General features: G+C 36.1%; 1 non-coding gene across 1 annotated transcript; it reads left to right on the plus strand.

Moving 5' to 3' along the window:
- Positions 1–1,290: 1,290 nt before the first annotated feature.
- Positions 1,291–1,396, plus strand: LOC122100714. The gene has a single exon (XR_006146235.1). It is a non-coding gene; the product is annotated as a U6 spliceosomal RNA (small nuclear RNA).
- Positions 1,397–7,520: the final 6,124 nt, after the last annotated feature.

Consider the following 7,520-nt stretch of genomic DNA (forward strand, 5'->3'; position numbering starts at 1 on the left):
CTCAACTCTGTAATACCGCTGCTTCAGCCTAGGGCTAAGATTTTAGGTGTGGACATTTATCATCCCTCCTGATTCAGACTGTACTTGATAATTTTTTTTTTTGTCGGTCGTGGGGCTTGAACTCTGGGCCTGGGCGCTGTCCCTCAGCTCTTCAGCTCAAGGCGAGCGCTCTACCACTTGAGCTACAGCGCCACTTCCGGTTTTCTGGTGGTTTATTGGAGATAGGAGTCTCACGATCTCTCCTGCCCGGGCTGGCTTTGAACTGCAATCCTCAGATCTCAGCCTCCTGAGTAGCTAGGATTACAGGCGTGAGCCACCAGCGCCCGGCTTGATAATTTTTAATCAATATTATATTCTTAATTTTGCTTATTGTAAATTCACATGCACCTATAAAAAATGGTTTGGCCATCCCAGTAACCTTCTCAAAGTACCTTCTGATGATCCCTAACAAAAGTTGTATTATATTACAACAAGGGAAACAATGCTACAAATAAAGAAAAACAATAATTAAATATTAATGATTAATAAAATAAAATACCAAAAAATTACCAGGTTTTTTCAGTATTTGAAGTGTACTTACATATTAGATATTACTATTTTCTCATATTCCTGTACATTTAACACTGGCTAAGATTATGATGTTCAACAAGAGTTTTATAGGCTATGAGTAGTCTTTAAAGTTACCCACTAAGATTGCTTTTATAACTCATCTCATAATTTGTATATGGCTTATATCATCATTAGTTCCTCACTAACATATAAAGTAAGAAAGTCCTAAAGTTTTAAGAGAAACTGTGTAGTTAACACAGTCTTAACTCTTCACCATGCTTCTTTACACAAAGACTTTGCAACTTCTCATTAGGAATGTTTCTATAAACTCTGAAATGTACATTCTTAGTAGCATATGTCTGCTACCATAAATCTTAAATACTTTATAGAAAAGTTGTATGTCCTGACATACAGTCCTAATTTTGGCATATATAAGCAAATTATCAAAATTAAATACATTTAAAACATTAAAACATTTAACAAACTTTAACACTTGCTGCAGTGTTCATTATGACTGGTGCCTTGTACAGAATAATTGAATTCCTCCTCCTAAACATCTCTTGAACAACAAATATCTGGAATTATCTTGTTTTTGACATGCCAATCTTGACTATTCTTAATTGTGTGCTTATATAAGAAATACATGGTTCTAAAATTTCATGGGAATTCTTCTAAAGTTACTTTTTTTTGAATTGTCAAGATTAAGAAAACCAATTATACTTTATATATAAAAAATGTTCTGTGCTCAATTCAGCAGCACATACACTAAAATTGGAACAATACAGAGAGGATTAGCATGGCCCTGCGCAAGGTTCACATGCAAATTATTGAATCCTTCCATATTTTTACAAGTACAGATGCTGGAGAGGATTTGGCCACAAGGAAACCCTACTTCATTCTTGGTGGGAGTGTGAACTTGTTCAACAACTTTGGAAAGCAGTATGGAGGCTTCTCAAAAGATTCCATATAAAGCTCCCCTATGACTGAGCAATCAAACTTTTTGGGATTTACCCAAATGGTCATAAGCAAGACCATACTAAACCTACCAGCACAACTATGTTTACTGCAGCATTATTTACGATAGCTAAGATATGGAGCTCACCCCAATGGACCGCAGAAGATAAATGGATATGTGGTATATATAAACAATGAAATTCTATGCCTCCATTGCCCAATTAGTTAGAAATTAGAAAGATTTGGAAAAAAATTTTATTAAGTGAAGTAAGCCAAATCCAAAGAAACATAGGTACGATGGTTTGCCTTATTTTCAACAACTAATATATGTCTGGGATAAGCAGAACAGGTCATAAGCTATGTGCATATGACCAGATAAAATGATATTACGGGAAATGAACCACACAAGTGATTCTTTGTTTCTTGCTCTTCTTGTTTCCAAGATACTTATAATGTGTGATGTAAATTTTTTGTTTCTTTATATGTTCCTCCCCCACGCTCTAACCCCTGTTTTCACTGTACTTGAAGTTGGTGCGCCAAAACCTGTGTATATGTGTCTCTAATTTGGGGAGGGAAAAGGGAAATACAAAATGCTTAAATAGGGATACAGGTTGAGATGCACAAGACACTATGTTGAAAAATGAACTGTACAATTTAGGCAGGGGAAGGAGGGAGGGGAGTGTATTCTTTGAGATGGGAAGGGGTGGTAGAGGAAAAAGAAAGGAAGAGGTAACACTGATTGTTAGAAAATGTACTCATTATTTGCTCTTTTAATTGTGACAACTCTGTACAGTTTTTTTACACTTAAAAACATAAAAATGTTCTGATCATGTGATATACTTTATTTCTTCAGTTGATACAATTTAATAAACAGTAACTTGGGGAAAACAAAAAACTGTTCTGATATAGAAGAGTTTATTTCCTCTATTTTCCCATATAATATTTTTAACAAAGAAATTAATGCAGAACACTGATATGAAGGTATTTTGAATAAATGTGTGTGTGAGAGCGCACATGCATGCACACATGCATACATGCACATGCTTGTATATTGGCACTCTCAGAGTTTGAAATCAAGGCTTCAAGGTCTTGCTAGGCCTTTCCTCTCTAGATTGGTGATCTACTATATGAACTACATCTCCATTCCTGGCTCTTTGCTAGTTCATTACAACTTTTAAAAAATAATCTCATGAAGTCCTTTTGCCCTGAGTGGCTTCCAAAAGTTATCCACAGATCTCAGGCTCCTGAGTAGATATCCGAAGTAGATAGGATTATAGGTGTGGCCAGCAAGCATAAGGCTTTCAGAATATTTTTAAAAGTAGAAGAAAATTTACTTCACAGGGGCCTGTTTTATCATCTCATACTTTTAAAGCATTTTGGAGTGATTATATGTGAATTTATTTCGTTAGGTATTCTTAAAAGATAGTAAGTAATGGTATTTAAAAGTTTTAGTACTTTTTAAAAAAGAATACTGGAGCTGTGGGACAAAAGAAGGTCAGCTCTGTGCATGATAATCTAATGTCACCAATACAGTCTGTGTTGAGGAAAAAATGTAACAGAAAACAATCGCCATGGGTAATAATTGATATGCTATTATTCATAGGGATATATGAATATTGAATTGAGAGTGTAAGAGAATGGAGAGATTTTACCTACCTTTTTTCTATTGCTAAAAGGCTTTTGGAAACTGTGACTCATTTCCTTCCTCACTGTGTGTCTATGGGCCATGTACTTAGTGCCTTTAATTACAATTTTTCCCAACACTAAAATGGTAATAACATTAGCATTATAGCAAATGCTATCTTAAGAATTGAGAGAAATAAAACTTGCAAAATACTTAACATAAATTTCTATGAATGAGCATTGAGTTTAGCCAACAGTTTTTTAAACACTAAATAAAATGCAATAATATTACAGAAAAGATTATAGATACTGAGCAACCAGAAGTAATGTGATCTATTGACCATGCTCTGCTTCTAAGGAAGCCAGTTGTATAATGCTCATGTTGTAAATAAAACTGGTTATCTTATGTCTTGGTAGTGTAAAAATATCAGGGACAGAATAATGAAGGAATGTTGTAGACTGAGGTAAGCCCATATGCTAATGTGCAAACTGATAACATGTAAATTAACTAGGCAGTATATTGTGTTTTACATCATTTAAGTTATACCACAAAGATAAGGAATACCTAGAAGAATGAATTCTCTTGATATCCTATCATAGTCCTTAGCAGCAGGATGAACTCTTTCTTCATTCTTGTAGAGGCAATATCAGAGAAGAGGAACTGTATTTTTTGTTTGCTTCCTTCCATTTGTTCTTCAGTTTGAATCTAAACTACATGAGACTGAATGAAACTAAGGGAAATTAGACATGCAGGCTTTGGAAAGAACAATCAATGAAAATAAATAAAATACTTATAGCCTTATGAAAGGTCTAACTAAATTGAGTTATATACTCTCAAGTGTAAACAGAAAATGATTTACACAATATCATGTTATTGAAAATTGAAAAATGTAAGGAGTTGCTTAATTTTTTTCATTTCTACTCCCTTGAATTAATTATTGATTTTATAGAGAGAGATTAAAGATGAGATTAACAAGAAATGATTAAAATTGAAAAGAGTTCTGGGAAGATGGCAGAGGAGAAACTGGAGGCTAAACAATATCTCGCATAGAAAGCAGTTTTAGTGTTCCAGTGAGCAGTCCTAAGCCAGAGAATCACACCAAGGGTGCCATCACAATACAGAGAGTTTGGCCAGAAAGAGAAAACCCAGGCAAGGAGACAGATCTGTGAACTTGCCAACAGCCTTGGCTGCTGCTGTGGCGGCAGTGGTGGCGGCAGTATCCACCAAACCTGCAAAATAGAGAGTCCAGGATGAAGGCCCCAGACTCAGCGGGCTAGCAGATTCTACACAACACCAGCAAGAACTGACAAGGAGCAGACATCTTCATTCTGTAGATTGCAGACCAGAGACGACCTAGGAGCCAACACTCTGGCATGAGTAGAAGCCTGACATCCTCATTCCTTCTCAAGGAGCAGAGGAGGTAAGGCCACCTCTCCACTCCCCCACTACTAGAGATCTCCATTTTTGATACTGACAATGGCCTGACTGAGCCTCTAGCTTCAACTCAGGCCTTGAAAGAAAACAAAAGAGTCATTTAGCAGGTCACAGGAACCTGACCTGACCTTCCAGGCTCAGCTCCACCCAGGGAAAACTCACCCAGCTCAGGCCAAGCCAGCTCCACCAGCCCCAGGAGTGGCTTCTTCACTGGGTAAACAGAGCCAGAGGCTGCCCCTCTCTACAGCAGCCTTGACAATCAATTGAAATTCAGTAAACAAAAAACCCTGATAATGTCTCCATGCTGGACTCTGTGAGTGTCTCAGAAGCTAGCTGCTTAGGGAAAAGTTACTGTTCGTTGAAAGGACTCAACTCCACTCAGAACCTAGCCTAATCACAGCATCTCCAAATTAGAGGAAACAGACATCTCCCTTTTCTGTGAGACTCAAAGGAGATCTCCCTTCCATTGAACTACCCTGGGAGGAAGATCACAAAATCCTTGGTAAAACAGAGCATTTTTCTACCTGCTCAAACAAACTGACTTTAAAAACCAATCAAGCCACAGGAAAACCAAACACTACAAGCAGAGCACAGACTCCAAACTGAGACTGGTTACGGACACAAGAGAGATACAGGATCTTCCTATCCTCCCCCCCAAAAAATCCAAGAACTTATTTTTTGTACCTTTTTAATTTTTTTTTAATTTTATGATTTTTAACTTTTTAAAAAATTGTTTGCTATTAACCTTTTTTTTCCCTATTATAATATAGATTTAAGGGTTATATGTGTGTGTGCTTTTTTTTAGCTCTACTGAACTTTTGATCTTTTTTTCTCTTTCACATTCTTTTCACTTTTTCTTCTATTTCATTCTTTTTCTGTGTGACTTAATTGCTGTTCTGCTCATCCTCAGATATACACATAATCGATTATTAGACCTTATTCCCCATTGTGTACACACTTAATCCAGAAATTTATTGTTCAGTTCAGAACCTCTTAGACTTAAATTCCTTAATAGCAGTACTATTTATTTATACCTATATAATAGTTTAAGAAATTTTATTTTTTAATTTTTCGTGTCTCCTTTTTATCCCTCCCCTTCTCTCATCCTGTTGCTGTTCTTCTGTGAATATTATGCTGTTAAATTTGCATAATTTTAAAGTGTTTCCATTAATTTGTATTTTTCTTGTTTCCTTTTTCTTTTTTCTTTTTCTTCTTTTTTCTCTTTCTACTATCATTCCATCCAATCTATTTCCCTCTTTAAGATTTTGACTTAGTTAATTTAACTCTCCCTTTACCTTATCATATTCCTCTATTCCTATTTTTGCCCACATCTCTCCCTAAACCTGATAATTTCTGGTTTACCAAATTCTTTGTGGTTCATAGCCCATTAATACATAGTTGTTTGATGTTGAATAGATATAACTGTTGAACTAGATTGTATCTGCAGACTTTTGACTGTGCAACTACAGACTTTGATTGATGCTTGCCTTAAGATAGTGTTCCAGCACAAAACTGGTGTTACTTTCATTCCAAATTGGCAGAAAAAGCTGGAAAAACACAAGGAAAATGGCAAGTCTGTGTATCTCAAATCATACTCATGATAATCAAGGGACAGAACAGATAGTGAATAATCCAGAGGAGAGCTCCCAAAAAGCTCTATAAACACTACTGGTAATCATGGTAAAATTAAAGATTGAAAACCTGCAAAGGATTCAGTGTGAGCATGATAGGAAGAGAGAGGAGGCAAACCAAGGTTCAATACAGGAATATCATGAAAGTGAGGAAGATACTCAAAGATTGATACAGGAATTTCGTGAGCAGATTAAGAACACTCAAAGAGAAATAAAGAAATGGCAAGAGCAGGCTGAGATCAGTGAAAGAGAGAGACAGGAATTGCATGAGTTGGCCGAGAAGAGACAAAGAGAAAGTCAAGAATAGCGTGAACGTGAGGAAGCTAATCAAAGAGTAATACAGGAATTGAGAGAGCAGGATGAGAATAGACAAAGATCAATAGAGGCATTCATGGAATGCATAAACAGAGAACTGAAAGAAGTCAGGGAGACCACAAAGGGAAAGCTAAATAGAACACAACAAAAGGAATAGGAGTCCAAGGAGACCATAACCAATCAACTAAGTGATTTGAGAAAACACTGAACACCAAATTAAGGAATTAAAGAAGTTCATACGATGATCTAAAACAAAGTTCCAACAAAGAATTTGAAGCCATCAAAGCCGACCAACTAGAAGGAAAAGAAATAAAAAAAAAATTAGAAAGGCTTGATCGTAGGTTAGACCATGCAGAAGATCGAATCTCAGGGATTGAACACAGCCTCGATATTATAGAGAAAGAGCATACAAACATCCAAAACAAATCCAAGAAATATGATAGATCTATTCAACATTTGGAATGCACCATCAGAAAGCCTAATCTAAGGATAATGGGTGTACAGGAGCACCTAGAGACAGAAGTTAATGATCTAGGAAATTTGTTTAACAGGATCCCAGCAGAGAACTTCCTAAACATGCAAAAAGATAGGCCTATTCAGACACAAGAAGCTTTTAGAACGCCAAATATAACGGACCAGAAATGGACATCCCACCATCACATTTTAATCCAAAAGTATCAATTCAGAACATGGAAAATATCTGTAATGTTGCCAAGAAGGAAAGATCAACCAACTATAATGGGAAACCAGTTAGAATCACGTCAGATTTCTCAGCAGAGACAACTAAAGCAAGAAGAGACTGGAATGATGTATGCCATGCCTTAAAGACAAACAACTATCAACCAAGAATACTGTACCACCTAAACTCTCTTTCATAATCGAAGGTGAAATAAAAACCTTCCATAGCAAAGAAAAATTGAAACAATATATCTCGCCAAACCAGCCCTACAAAAGATTCTTAAAGATATCCTACACATAGAAAACCAACAAGATCACAATAAAGGCCAAATAAT

The sequence above is a fragment of the Dipodomys spectabilis genome, unplaced genomic scaffold, assembly GCF_019054845.1.
Source record: "Dipodomys spectabilis isolate Male_0828 unplaced genomic scaffold, ASM1905484v1 ptg000596l, whole genome shotgun sequence".
Lineage (NCBI taxonomy): Eukaryota > Metazoa > Chordata > Mammalia > Rodentia > Heteromyidae > Dipodomys > Dipodomys spectabilis.